Genomic DNA, 15,218 nt, shown 5'->3' on the forward strand with positions numbered 1-15,218 from the left:
TCAGAAGCACCGCTCACCTCCTCGTTCCAGAGTCAGACGCTGCGGCCATCATCTCTTGTGGTACCTAAGATACCGAGAGACGCAAAATCACCATTGCGCTTCTGACAAGTCACCCGCCCCTGCTCCTCCTTGCTACCGCCCCAGCTCACCTCAAAGGCTCATCCAACTCCAAAGGCTGCCTGCACTGCACCTGGAAAACCAAAGAGAAATGCTGCGCTTACATGCCATGGGACACTTTGCTCTTAAATGCAGACCTGGCTGACGACGCCTCACCTTCTCAGACCGCTCGTCGAGCATGCGGCTTCACCCTTCCGAGGCTACAAACGTCACCTGCAAAAACTAAAGTAACACTTGGTGGGATACTGCCCAAAACTACAGCCTGCCCACACCAATAACCCTCTCCCGCTCCTTTACCTTGTGCGCTCACCCACTCCACCTCTGCTGCTCACGGGTTCTCCTGTGGAGTCTTGGGGACCGCCTGTAAGACACAAACAACAAGGGTTGCTTCTAACTTCACCAACAATACAACGCCTGAAAAATAACTGCTACTTGAGCACACAGGTCATACCACACCTTGCTCGAGTCGCCTCTGGTGCCGGTGTCTTTCTTCACACCTTCAAAATAAAACATGCTTATAGGCTACTCACATAGACACCAGTCTCGTCTTCCCTCCGACACCGCACGTCGACCTACCTTCTTACAGTGCTCTGCTCGCCTCCTCTGTAGCCCTTGGCACACAGGTCACCCCTCTGCATCTGAAAAAAACATATCGAATGAGTCACCTGGATGCCAAGTGATGGCTTAACAATTCCAGAGGTCTCCTTTAGGTACGCCATCTAGATTGTCATTGCAGCCTGCCATTAAACACAACCTGGTCATCCCCAGCGTCTCTGCATAACGCTACAGAGAAATCTCTTACATCTGCTGCATATATGGCTACTTGCTCTGAAACCGACTGCACGCCTTTGCCTACAAAGTCTAGGCTTATCACCCTATTACCTATAGATTCTTATTGCTATTCTTTTGTTGACTATCACTGCTGTGCCTCCAGGCAGAGCAGCTCCAACCCAGACACAAACAGGCATAGACCAACAGTGCACACATACAAGACAAATGCTGTGACAGAGACATTAAAACAAGCTCTCCCAAGAATGACCCCTCGGCCAGAGACAGTGCCAGATGAGAAGACCGAGGGGGTCAAGAGGAAGAATCTGTGGCAGGCTGAGAAGAGCCAAACACTGTGGCCCAAGACAAAAACAGATGGGAGCAACTGGGATGACTCATATGCAAGACACCTTACTTCAAGACCTAAGCATGTAAGGATGCAGGGAAGAACTCCCAGAAAAGGTCTTTGCAAAGATGGACTGCTCAAGACCAGAGATGTTAATGCAGCCTGGGACAACGCTGCAAAAGCAGACCGACCTGAAACTTCCAAGACCTATCCATGCTTTAGGCTTGTAACTCAATAAAAAAGGCACCAGACTGGCACTGTGCCGATGACTACAGGCATTTGAGACCCGAGGGATGGCACCAGAAGCACATGCTGTGCCACTTCAGCACAAAGAGCGATGAGGATGTCGTGACCCAAGGAAGCTCTAAGACACATAAAACGGAAAACATGAACTACATAACAACACAGCCATAGGCTGGAACTGCCCTGCCCGGCACATGGCAGTCTTGTGCAGAAAAGTAACCTGCTCCCTTTCCCTGCCCAAAGGGCACCGTTCCCGGACAGTCCTCTCCCCTATGCTAACTTGAAAACCCCTCCCTGCAATTTCCAACCTTGGGCTCCCCCCAGAGCCCTCTCCCAAACACCAGTCTCCCAACTTATCTGGGGGCTGGGAGTCTGAAGCCATCTTCCACAAAAACCACATGAGATAACCAGGATATTCCTATGGCACCAGGTTCCTCTTCATCAGCTGCACAAAAAGGCATGAGCAGTCAGCATGGTGTCAGCTGACACAGCTCTCTTCCACAACACTCTCCACCTAGAAAGCATCGTACTTTCCACTCACCTACTCCGCACCAATTCCCCTGTTAGATGCCTCGGTCATCATTGCTTGTGGCACCTATAACATCAAAAGACAAAACATCATAGTTGTGCTTGTGTGAAAACACCAGGCCTGTGCCCTCTACTACCCTAGCTCACCTCAAACGCTCATCCGATTCCAAAGGCTGCCTACACAGCACCTCTAAAACAACACCGTGCTCTGCAGGCAATTAGGAAAGGCAATGAGCCATCCCGTACCCTGAAAGACACTGTGGCTTACATCCCCGCCCCTTTCTTATGAAATGCTAAAACTCCATATACAAATGCACACAAGATGCTCATTCTAACCCTTGCTACATCATCTCACTTTTGTTCCTATTTAGACAGATGATATCAACAACTTACAATGTATAGAGCAATACTAGGGAAAAAACCAAGCTCCTATCTTCAATAAAGTCAGAAAAGCCGCGGAGCGTCTTCTGCCCCCGGTCCCGCCGCACCGCACAGCCCCCCCACCCCGTCGCGGTTTTCCCCGGCAGCCGCCAGGCGACCGACCGCGCGGCCCCGCTCCCCTTCTCTCTGCTGCTCCCTCGGCTCGCACCGGCTCCTCCTCCAGCACCGCGCCCAGACAGGGAGGAGCCGCTGCCCGCAGCCTCACTGCCCCGCCCCGGGGGCTCCTCCAGCCCCAGCCCACGTTCCCCCCCCTCCGCGGTAACAACAGCGACCAGCACTGTGATTAACCGCCGGAAGTGCCCGTTAGACCTCCGAACTCACGCTCTATGGGCCGCAAGTGCTCCAGGAGTGCCCCTCAGTCCTCCGAACTCGCGCTTTATGAGCCGCCACCGCTCCAGTCGCGCACATACAGGCTGGTCTGCGGAGGCGGGACCAGCCACCGCGGGGGCGGGGGCCAGCCGCCGGGCATGCGCGTTGACCGGCCGGGGCAGGGCCAGCTGCCGAGAGGGCGGAGCCAGCCGCTGCGCACGCGCGCTAGTCGGTGGGGGCGGAGCCAGCCGCCGCACATGCGCGATAACCGACAGCGGCGGGGACAGACGTCGCGGGGGCGGAGCAAGATGCGGTGCATGCGCGGTGGTCGGTGCAGGCGGGGCCAGTCGCCGCGCACGCGCGCTGACCGAAGGGGCGGAGCCAACTGCTGCGCATGCGCGCTGGCCGATAGGGGCGTGTTCAACCGCCGGGGGGCGGAGCCAGCCGCCGCGCATGCGCGTTAACCGGCGGGGGCGGAGCCAGCAGCCGCGAGGGCAGAGCCAGCCGCCGCGCACGCGCGCTGGTCTGCAGAGGCGGGACCAGTCACCGCGGGGGCGGGGCCAGCCGCCGCGCACGCGCGCTGACCGAAGAGGCGGGGCCAACCGCCGCGCATGCGCATTAAACGGCGGGGGGCGGAGCCAGCCGCAACGCACGCGCACTGACCGAAGTGGGCGGGGGCAGCCGCCGCGCATGCGCGCTGGTCGGCGGGGGGCGGGACCAGCCGTTCCGGGGGCGGGTCCCAGCCACCGCGCATGCGCGTTGACAAGCCAGGGCGGGGCCAGCCGCCGCGCACGCGCGTTGACAAGCCAGGGCGGGGCCAGCCGCCGCGCACGCGCGTTGACAAGCCAGGGCGGGGCCAGCCGCCGCGCACGCGCGCTGACCGGCGGGGGCGGGGCCAGCCGCCGCGCACGCGCGCTGACCGGCGGGGGCGGGGCCAGCCGCCGCGCACGCGCGCTGACCGGCGGGGGCGGGGCCAGCCGCAACGCACGCGCACTGACCGAAGTGGGCGGGGGCAGCCGCCGCGCATGCGCGCTGGTCGGCGGGGGCGGGACCAGCCGTTCCGGGGGGCGGGTCCAGCCACCGCGCATGCGCGTTGACAAGCCAGGGCGGGGCCAGCCGCCGCGCACGCGCGTTGACAAGCCAGGGCGGGGCCAGCCGCCGCGCACGCGCGTTGACAAGCCAGGGCGGGGCCAGCCGCCGCGCACGCGCGCTGACCGGCGGGGGCGGGGCCGGCCGCCGCGCACGCGCGCTGACCGGCGGGGGCGGGGCCGGCCGCCGCGCACGCGCGCTGACCGGCGGGGGGCGGGGCCGGCCGCCGCGCACGCGCACCTGACCGGCGGGGGCGTGGGGCGGCCGCCGCGCACGCGCGCTGACCGGCGGGGGCGGGGGCGGCCGCCGCGCACGCGCGCTGACCGGCGGGGGCGGGGGCGGCCGCCGCGCACGCGCGCTGACCGGCGGGGGGCGGGGCCAGCCGTTCCGGGGGCGGGGCCAGCCGCCGCGCACGCGCGTTGACAAGCCAGGGCGGGGCCAGCCGCCGCGCACGCGCGTTGACAAGCCAGGGCGGGGCCAGCCGCCGCGCACGCGCGCTGACCAGGCGGGGGCGGGGCCAGCCGCCGCGCACGCGCGCTGACCGGCGGGGGCGGGGCCGGCCGCCGCGCACGCGCGCTGACCGGCGGGGGCGGGGCCGGCCGCCGCGCACGCGCGCTGACCGGCGGGGGCGGGGGCGGCCGCCGCGCACGCGCGCTGACCGGCGGGGGCGGGGGCGGCCGCCGCGCACGCGCGCTGGTCGGCGGGGGCGGGGTCCAGCCACCGCGCATGCGCGTTGACAAGCCAGGGCGGGGGCCAGCCGCCGCGCACGCGCGTTGACAAGCCAGGGCGGGGGCCAGCTGCCGCGCACGCGCGTTGACAAGCCAGGGCGGGGCCGGCCGCCGCGCACGCGCGCTGACCGAAGGGGGCGGGGGCGGCCGCCGCGCACGCGCGCTGACCGAAGGGGGCGGGGGCGGCCGCCGCGCACGCGCGCTGACCGAAGGGGGCGGGGGCGGCCGCCGCGCACGCGCGCTGACCGAAGGGGGCGGGGGGGGGGGGGGGGCGGCCGCCGCGCACGCGCGCTGACCGAAGGGGGGGGGGGGGGGGGGGGGGGGGGGGGGCGGCCGCCGCGCATGCGCGCTGACCGAAGGGGGCGGGGGCAGCCGCCGCGCACGCGCGCTGACCGAAGGGGGCGGGGGCAGCCGCCGCACATGCGCTCTGGTCTGCAGAGGCGGGGTCAGCCGCCGCGCGGGCGGAGCCAGCCGCCGCGCATGCGAGCTGGCCGGCGGGGGCAGAAGCACGAAACTGTACACTGAAGCTCCGTCTTGCACAAATGTGGAAACCTTCTAAAGCAAGTAGAAACAGCCATTGAACAATACCTCCACGATGCACAGGACTACACGGCCAGTGCTGCCAAATCTTATACCCCCCACAGAAAGGTAGGATTTTTGGCACAGCCATTGTGCAGAACAGAACAGTGTTCCTTGTGATCCAGAACTCATAGCGGCTACTGAAAAGTATAAGTCAGAGCAGCCTCAGCAGCCTTTTAAAACGCTACCCTGGAGTGCAAAGTTGGTTTAATGACAAAATAGTACAACTTCAGTCCCTAGGAAACCAGTACAGTTACTATTAAAGGCACACATATTGTTAGATATTTTTCCTTAACTCAGATTTTCCGATTTAGTTTTTCAAATCCTGGTGATTGCAGAAATAGTTTAAAAAAATAAATAAATCAATGACAATTGCTGTTCCCATTCAACCGTTCTTCTGGAGTGTACACTAGGAGCTGAGAGAATCCAGCAAAGCTGTCTGATTAAATTTACCGCAGCTCTGGCCCTGACAGCTCGCCCGTCCATCCCCTTGCCAGGAAGTAGCGCCCCGCCAGCTACAGCTCAGCCCAAAGCCAAACCAACATAAAATCGCTCCTACAGCGACACCCCCCTACCACAAACATCGTCGTGGGAAACCGCCACCTGATCTCCCCCTGTTTTGCTGATTAGGGATATCAGTTAAACTCAGACACCAGAGTGAAAAGAGCAGGCGTATTTTACTAGAAATAACTACATAATATAACAGAATAATACAGAAAGCGTACAGTAAGAAAAGATAGAGTAGTGCACTCAAACAAATAGGAAGATACAGATATTCAGACAGATTATATCAGCAACCTACAATGTATACAGCAAAACTGGAGGGAAAAAAAAAGTTTCCATCTTCAATAAAGTCAGAAAAGCCAGGAAAATACAAGTGATCTTAAACACACACACCCACCACCACTTGATACAAAACTACTTACCTGAAAATAAACCACTATGTGCCAGTGCACCTCCTCTTATATATGCCGCTGAACCTTGACTGATCTTGAAACTCTCACCTCCGGTACCTCTGTTTATGTGATTATCAAAACACACATGCCCAAACAACTTCAACAGCTCAAAAGCTGCCATCGACTCAAGGAACACTAGACCACCAACCTCAGAGAAAACCAGAAGTAGAATGAGCTTCCTGATGAGAGGCTGTGGCTCATATACCCCAGGCCCCACCCACCACCCTGACCACAATCACCTGGGAAAGGGGAGGGGTGAACCATCAGAAGGTATAAAAGCAGCCAAGGGAGCAGAAGTAAGTTTTCTCATCTGCTTTACAGTGTGCAAAATGCCGAATGATGAAAGTGACCCTTACCAGAAATCACAGTATCTGCTCTTTCACTACATCTATTGGATCAGCAATGTGACCAGATAGGCAATTAAAATTAGCTTTTCTAGGTTATAGATAGAAAAAAGATAGATATTGTACTAAGCTACATACAGAAGTAGTTGGCTACATGCAACAACGATACCGTTATCCAAAATGATGTGCTTTAGTTTGCTATGAAAAAACAAAATGCTACGGGGTTACGCTTCTTTTCTAGCAAGACCACACATGCTACCTAACTTCTAACAAAACCGGACTAGAGAATAAAGCAGAATTAGATCCTATAAGACTTCCTTCTCAAAAATATCACCGGTTGCAATATATTTACTTTACATTGCCAATAATTCAGAGTGACCTTGATGGTCTCTCTGACTAACTCCCCTAAGTTAGCCCAGATCACCTCCAGCAGAGTGGAGGGATGACACAGCTGGTGGTGTGAAGCTTCCTGTCCCACCACTGCCATGTGGCCAGCAGGCAGGAGGTGCCCCCACACCTGCCAAAGGGGCTTGCTGGCCTCACCAGTGCCCTCAGCCCTCACCCACCACCAGGAATCACGCCCAGCAAGTCATCATACTGCGGCAGCAGGAAAGCCAGCTCTGGCAGTGCTGCACACCCGTGCAGTGCTGGCACTGCAGTCCTGCACTTTGCGCACCAAGCGCATGCCGACAGTGTGCACGTGGGGTGGCAAGCAGCATTTCCCTACCAGGAGGCAGCACCGAGTGTGGCCGCACCACCCCACAGGCATTGGAGCATTGCGTTGACGTTACTGGTGGGTGGCAGTGTGGGGCATGGGGGCACCTCTGCATCGCCCACCTGCAGTACCATGTTGCGTTTGCCAGACAGCAGCAGCGAGCGTGGGGGAGCGTCACACCCCACACGAGCAACGGCCGAGTGGCAGTACTGCTCATCGGATGCCAGGCGGTGCGCCGCTGCACACGCACTCTCGAGGTATGGGCACAACGCTTTTTGGGAAGCGGCTGGAAGACCACAGGAAACCACATGAAAGCAGCAACAAAACTATCCCTCGTGCTGCGTTACAGGGGCCGTAGTGGTAGCAAGGACTATGCCGTGCTACGCGCGCCTGTGAGCAATGCAGCTGCCTGGCAGCCAAGTCTGCAAAACCTACAGCTCCTGGCACGTGCTGGCAAACACAGCACAGCCGCCTGCAAGCCAAGTGCCAGCAGACAACATGTCCCAGCGTGCCCCAGGGAACCAACGTGGCTGACCATATACCAGGACTACAGGTCCTGCTATGTTGTAAGAGGCAGCTTTCCCTACTTTCTGACCCTGCAGGGACACCATTGTTCACCCCTCCCAACCCCCACCAACACACCCAGAAGCCCCACCAGGCACAGCCCTGGACAGCCTGCCCCACGGTGTCCCCGCCGCCGGCTCTGGGCAGCCCCTGCCACCGGCTCCAACACTGAGCAGTGCCCCCCCTGCCATTCTGTGCCACCCCGCAGGCACCACCATCCTCCCCACAAGCTCCTTCCCCAGGAGCTGCCAGTTGATTGCACAGCTCCACTCACCTTCTCCCTCGGTGCAGCCACACCCCAGCAACCCCCAGTGACTGCTCTGCTTCCTCCCTTGGCTCACATTGACCCCTCCGAGGGCTTCCCTGCTTTCAACAGCAGCACCCACCCCTCCACCTGGAGCAACCCCTTTACAGGGAGGGGCCGCTGCCATCAGCCTCATTGCCCACAGCTGGAGGCCATCCCCCACTCCCACAGGGCATCATCACCCCTCCCCTGGGCTCCCTCACAGCCCCTCGCCCAGGGCAAAGGGAGCACAAAAGGCAGCCAGCAAGTGTTTATTCAGTCACACACATAACAAGTCCCAGAAGCCAGTTTGCTCCGGGGCTCAGGGCCCTTAATGCTCCCCCTGCCCCTGGCACACCTTGGGGCTTGTTCCCAGAGCCACGCTCCTCAGGCCAGCCGGGAACAGTCAGTCAGTCAGTCGGCTCCTGGAACAACGGGCTGCTGGGCAGAGCTGGAGACTGCCAAAAATGAGGAGCAGGGTGCAGGACACTAGAAGACAGGAGAAAAGGGGCAGCCGGCTGGCCAGTATGGGGGTAGCGAGAAAACAAGAGGCGAGGAATGGGGTGGTGAGAGGATGGGGACAGGGAGCCTGACACAGATATGCAGAAAAAAGCATCAGGGAGAGAAGAAAAGAGGCAGCAGAAAGAGGAAGAAGGAGCAGGACAGAGACCAACAAAGAAGGATGAGGAGCAGCATAGAGATGCAGGAAAAAAACCTGGGATGGGCAGCAAAACAGACAGGGAAGAAAAAAAAAAAAGGGGGGCAGGGAGCTAGACCAAGAGAGATGGCAAAAGACAAAAAAGCTACGAAGGGCACAGAGGGAGGAAAAAGCAACAGGGATGGGGAGTCAGGACAGCAAACGATGGAGGGAAAGGGCAGGGGAGGAACACAAAACAAACCACAGAGCTACACGTTACAGGTCAGAGAAGGAAGAATTAGGAAACAGGGACAGAGACACAGAAAAAAAGACACCTGGAGCCAAAAACTAATACCAATGCATACAGAAAGAAGAGGGGGGAAATTCTAAAACAGGGGAAACAGAGACAGTGAGATGGAGAAGGGACAAAAGCAACAGACTACAAGGCATCAAGAGAGGAATTACTGAATAGTAACAGAGCGCCAGCCAGAAACAGACCACGAAAGGGAAAAGATCACATGGGATATGTGGCACAGGAGGAAGGAATTCAAAAACCAGGGACAAGGAGCCAGAGAGGCAAAAATTAAATGGGGAAAAGAGACAGACCGCAGGGCAGAGAGGGAGGAATTGATAAACAGGGACAGGGCACCAGACAGAGCATGATGGAGAATGGGAAAAAAAATAGCAGCAGGCTACAGGGAAGAGGGAGGAATTAAAGAACAGTGACTGGAAGACAGACAGAGAGACATGGAGAGAGAAGACAGAAGAGCAATGGGCAACAAGATGGACAGAGAGGAAATAAAAAATAGCAGAAGGGAGCCGGCCAGAGAGAAAGAGACTGAGGAAAAAGGCCACATGGGCTATGAGGGGGAGTGGTAGGAATGAAAAACTGGGGACAGGGAGCCGGACAGAGAGAGATGGAGATCGCAGGGAATAGCAGCGGGTGCAGGAAGAGGGAGGAATTAATCAATAGGGACAGGGAGCTGGACAGAGAGGGATGGAGAAAGGCAACAACAGTGGTGGGGTACAGGGCAGAAAGAGGGAGGACCTACAAGATGGGGACAGGGAGCTGCTCCAAGCAAGATGGAGAAGGAAGATACAGGTGAGCAAAAAACGTTGAGCAGCATCAGAAAGAGAGGAGTCTAGGAGAAAGACAGGGAGGGACCAGGACACACAAGAGGGATGAGAGGGCCCCGAGCACTCGGGACTTACCGCAGCTCTCAGTGCTGCCGGGAGAATTTGACAGGTCAGACGCTTCCTTCTCTTTGTCTCCTCCCTTCCTCTTCTGTAGCTCCAGTTGCCTGGCTGTCCTCCACTTAAGAGAGTATGCAGGCGTCTCATAGCTCTTACGAGATGAGGCCTGCTAGACACGGAACTTCACTCGATCACGCACTACGTGCAGGAGTAGGACAGAGGAAAGAGAGAGAAACTGATAAGTGAGGAGCAGAACAGATGGATCGAGACAGAAATGGACTGAGAAGAATAAGGAAGGAGCAATGTAGGAGTCTAGGCCGCGCTGGGGGAAAGTTAGTGCAGACAGAAGAACGCAAGGACAAAGACAAGGCCAGCAAAATAAGGCTGGCAAAAACACACAAGATAGCAGGTAAGTGAGAAACACCTGTGGTCAGCAAAAGCACACAAGTCTGAGCAAAACAGGGTATGAGATAAGGGAGTTTTGGCAAGTTTGGGGCTTTACGTGCTAATTGCAATTAACCAATGCAAATGCTTGTAGAGGCGCGTGAACAGCGCGTGTAGATGACCTGTAGCCTATTAGAAGATAGATGAGTGCGTGTACGGAACTTAGTAGAATATAAATGTAACCAGGATTGGAAAAAAAAAAAAGATGGACGACCTGATCATCACATTGGTGTTGCATCGTTTCTGTTCCCGTGTGGAGAAATAAGGACCCCGGCTAATGGTGACCCCAATAGAGCAAGAGCAATACAAATGTACAGAACAAGCTGGAGTGGTTGAGGAAATAAGGGAAAAACACACACAGATCAGGACAACTAGAGGGAGAGATTAAAACCATGGCTGGGCTGCAGGATTTGAAAAAAGCCAGGGAGCAGAACACAAGAAATAACGGGACACTGAGCTGGGCAGGGGCATATAGCAAGAAACAATGGGATGGGCAGTGGTATGGAGCTTTACAGGCAAAAAGATAGGGAGAAGATGGAGGACAGAGAGAAGAAGAGAAAAGGGACAGGAGCGAGGCAGAGAAGTTGAGAAAGAACGCCAAGCCAGTGATGGGTAGCAGGCCAGAGGGGTCAGGAAAGAGAGGAGGCAGCACAGAGGCATATAGAAGAGGGGTGAGGGACAGGGAGCCAGAGAGCAGGAGACAACTGCGGAAGGGACAGGGACACAGAGCAGGATGCTGGCCTAGAACCAACGAGAGCAACAGAGAGAATGACAGAGAGGTGGAGCATGAGAAAAGACAGGAACAGAGAACAAGACAGAGAGATGAAGCAATCGATAGTCGAGAAAGGGAGCAGCACACAGGGTCTGAGAGCGGGCGAGGTGAACAGGGTGAAGGATGGGGATAGCGAGATACAGAATGAGGGGGGTGGGCATCAGTGAGGGAGACAAAGATATAGAGAGAGGTGGAGAAGGGGGGAGGGCAACAGGCACATAGGGAGCATGTGCAGGCATAGAGAGGAAAAGAATGAGTGGGAACAGGCCAGAGAAGTTGTGGGAGAAAAGGGACTGATGCCAATCAGGACAAAGAACTGGAAAAGGAAAAAACCAGCATTAGGCTGCAGGAGAGAGACAGAGAATGAAAAAAAGAGAGCAGGACAATAGCACGGAAAAAAAAAGGTAGAGCTAGAAGATGAGAAAGAGAGAGAGGGAGCAGGACAGAACAAGAGAGAGGAGAGCAGAGGTAAAGGGAAGCAAAAAAAAATCACATCAGTGTGGGACAGAGAGGGCAACAGGGGAGGGCCCACATGCACACGAGGGGCAACAGGACCCCGTGGTCCCAGGACTCACCACAGCTCTCGCTCTCAGCACTGCCAGGGAACTTTGCCACTCCCGACCCTTTTTTCTCCTTCTCTCCTCCCTTCCTCTTCTGTAGCTCCAGTCGCTTGGCTGTCCTCCACCTAGAAGAATACACAGGTGACTCTCAGCTCTTACAAGACGCAGCTTCCTATACACGTAGCCTCGCTCGCTCGTGCACTGTGCAGACACACCCCACACAAGCAGGGCATTAATGGCTGGCAGGCAAACCTGTTCCGGGGGGACCTATCGAGCATCAGGAGATGCTTACAACAACACATCTGAAAAACAAAAACCCCAAATCCTATTCCAGCATCTTAAAAAAGTAACACAGAAGGAAGTTCCATCAGAATAAGGGACAGGATAGCAGTGGAGCTCGGGGAGGACTCTGTGTGAACAAGTCAGCTCCACATACAACACACCCCGGCAAGGCCGGAGCAATTTCAACTCCTCAAATCACCAGCAAGGCCGATCGATACGATCCCGAGCACATCCTGCCCATAAAAGCAAACGCTCTTGCTGCTGTTGGAATGTCTCATCCCGTCCGTACAGCAGGGCTGCAGGGAGGGAACCCTGCGAGGCTGCAGGACGAGGTCGTACCGTCATCAGAACCTACGGCTTATGGATCCGCCGCGACAGCCGCGGCCCTTGCGCTGCTGCTGCTGCTGCTGCACATCCTGCTTGCTTGGTCAATAAAATCAGGAGTGAAGTGTAAAACTTTAAAGAGTAAAATAGAAAATAAAGAGTAAAGCTCAGTCCCTCACTCTTTAGTATAAATATGGGCATATGTTCATAGAATTATTTTCATTGGATGTGTAAGTATTTGATTTTCCTTTTGCATTTCCTGAACTCGCCCAGCTGTGAACTGATACCATTAGACTGTCTATCTCCAAAATACACACTTATAACTTGACGAGGGGGTTTGGCGTGTTCCATAATTAGCAGGGACGTCTGGCCAGCTGCACCACCCAAGAGAGATGCTGCTGAACTGCCAAGGAAACGCGCCACTGAAAGTGAGACAGAAATAAAGTACTTCAGAGCACCCCAACACAATATCAGGGAAAAAACCCTGTAACCTTCAGCTACCTCTCTTTTTAAATATTTAGAACAAATAGCTTAAGTACACCTAATAAACTATATGCTATAGCTCTTTGGCAGTTACCATTTAAACAATGCAAGTCAATTCGAATATTATAAAATTTTAACTTTTTCTTTAAATTTCATTATAATAGAAAAATCAGTAAGATAAAAGATCCCCCATATGATTTTATTTTTTGGGAGAAAAAAAAAATAAAATCCCCTCCTCTCTACCACCCCAGCTCATCCAATGCTCAATGTTCATCCTAACCCCTGCTACATAATCTCACTGCGAGAGAGTAGAACTTGCAGAACTCACTGTAGAACTCATATCAGCAACTTACACAGTATATAGCAGATCTGGTGAAAGAGATGAGGCTGCATCTTCAATAAAGTCAGGAAGTATGAGAAAATGCAATGCACCTAGAATAAAAAAAGAAACATAACATCCTATTAAACCATCTTTCTCCCCCACTCAATAAAAAACTACAAACACAGGGGAAAAAAAAAAAAGCTGCATCCAAGCATAATTTCTATTAAAAATGCTGCTGAACTTCAGTCCGGAAGCTCTTACCTCAGACACCTTGGCTTCTCTAAATATCAAAACATATCTGCCCAAAGACCTCAGACAGCTCAAAAGCTGCCATCAGCTGAAGGAACGGGAGAATACTGACACCAGAGAAGCCCAGGAGAGGCCAGGAGTGGCTCTTATACCCACCAGCGTACCCACAGTCCGCCGGGAAAGGGGAGGGGTGAACCAGCAGTAGGCATAAAGGCAGCCAGGGGAGCACCTGCAAGTTTTCTCGCCTGCCTTAAGAGCAAGCGACCGTCACTGGAGATGAAAACAGCGGCTCTTTTGCTACAACTACATCTGTTGCGCTGGCAACGTGACTGGGCAGGTAATTAAACCTAATTTTTCTGGGGCTTAGGTAGAAAAAGGTAGATGTACTACTCAACTATATAAGAAAATAATTCATTGCGTGCAACAACAATAAAATTATCAAAAAGGATGTGCTGTAATTCCCTATACAAAACCCGAAATACCATGGCGATACACTTCATTTCTAGCAAGTCCACAAGTACTACCTATCTTCTACCAGAACTACCTTCTCGGTAGGATCACATGACAGAATTTTTGTCTGAATAAGAGAAACATAAGGAGGGCTGCAGAGCTCAAAGGGTGCTGTGGGGCACAAAGACAGCTGCGGGAGGTGTCGTGACTGGAACAAGACGGCTCTGGGGGGCAGGCAGAACACGGACATACAGACAAACAAAGGATCGCTGATACAATGAGGAACTTGAGAAAGGATGTGGTGAGAGTACGGATGTCCTCGGGGGACCAAATGGATATAGTGAGAAACTATGGGACAGGCAGCAGGGCCGAGAGAAAGCCGGAAAAGATAGGGATGAGAAGATTTACTGAATGACTAAGAGAAAAAAAGGGACATGGAGCAGGATAGAGATGGAGAAAGAAGCAGGAGGGACAGAGGAAGAAAGACAGAAAGGGACAGGGAGCAGGACAAGAGAGACAGAGAAAGGAAAAAAAAGACATATAGCAAGTGGGATTTTCAGAGAAGGGGATCAGGATAGAGTGCTAGAGAAAAGCAGGGTTAGGGAACAGGACGAAGGTGAATTTCCAAAATAGCAATGAGCAGCAGGACAGAGTAAGGAAAAAATAGGGACAGCGAGCAGAACAGAGGAATATAGCAAGAAACAATGGGACTGGAAGCAGGACCAAGCAACAGAGAGAACAGGAAAAGGAAGGGGGGACAAGGGGAAATAACAAGGAGAAGGACAGGAAACAAGAGGGACGTGGAATAGGACGCTGGAATGGAAGAGAAGGCACACAGAACAGGATAGAGATGGAGAAAGTAAAAATACTGCTGGAAGGTAGGATGGAAGGACATTGAGAGAGAGGGACAGGCAGAAGAACAGAGGAATAGCAAAAAAGGTCAGGAGGAATACAAAAAAAGCTACAGGACATACAGCCAGAAAATGAAATACAGAAAAGAGAGAGGGACAGCAAGCAGGACAGGTGTGAGACAAGATGGGGGCGGGCAGGGAGAATGACAGAGAATTGGAGGGGGGCGAAGGACAGGGGCAGGAAACAGCACAGAGGAACAGAGACAGCAAAAGATAGACAGAGAAATGGAGCAGGAGACAAAAACATGGACAGGGAGAAGAACATAAAAGGCAGAAAGACAAAAAGAGCAACGGGGACTAGGACCGAGGGGTAAAGAGAGGGACGAGGAGCTGGACGCAAGAACAGAGAGAAGGACAGGAGCACAGGTAAGCGGAAAAAAGGGCAGAGAGGTAAAGGCAGAGGGTCAGGAAGCCAGGCAGAGTGATGGGGAGCCAGACAGACAGGCCAGAAGAGAATGATAGAGGAACAAAGGACAGCGCAACAGAGAGATGGAGGCAGGGAAAGGCAGAGACAGGCAGGGATCGGGGAGGGGTGGGGGATGCAGAGGGCAGCAGGGAGGAACCAGGACATGGAAGAAAG

General features: G+C 54.8%; 1 protein-coding gene across 5 annotated transcripts in view; it reads right to left on the reverse strand.

Moving 5' to 3' along the window:
- The window catches only part of C2CD2L (C2CD2 like), a 43,118-nt gene that overhangs the window by 2,198 nt on the left and 25,702 nt on the right, over nt 1-15,218 (reverse strand). The window contains exons 17-26 of one of the 5 annotated variants that reach the window (XM_074848798.1): nt 13,060-13,138; nt 11,633-11,919; nt 9,860-10,039; nt 2,016-2,069; nt 694-755; nt 574-614; nt 415-478; nt 274-339; nt 150-190; nt 18-64 (exon numbers count right to left, since the gene is read on the reverse strand). The gene's annotated coding sequence lies outside the window, so the exon portion shown is untranslated. Of the gene's footprint in view, nt 1-17; nt 65-149; nt 191-273; nt 340-414; nt 479-573; nt 615-693; nt 756-2,015; nt 2,070-8,267; nt 10,040-11,632; nt 11,920-12,367; nt 12,646-13,059; nt 13,139-15,218 lie in introns of those variants that run through there. The other 4 variants (XM_074848794.1, XM_074848796.1, XM_074848793.1 and 1 more) reach the window with 4 other exon arrangements.

Source organism: Strix aluco, chromosome 23 (assembly GCF_031877795.1).
Source record: "Strix aluco isolate bStrAlu1 chromosome 23, bStrAlu1.hap1, whole genome shotgun sequence".
Classification (NCBI taxonomy): Eukaryota; Metazoa; Chordata; class Aves; order Strigiformes; family Strigidae; genus Strix; species Strix aluco.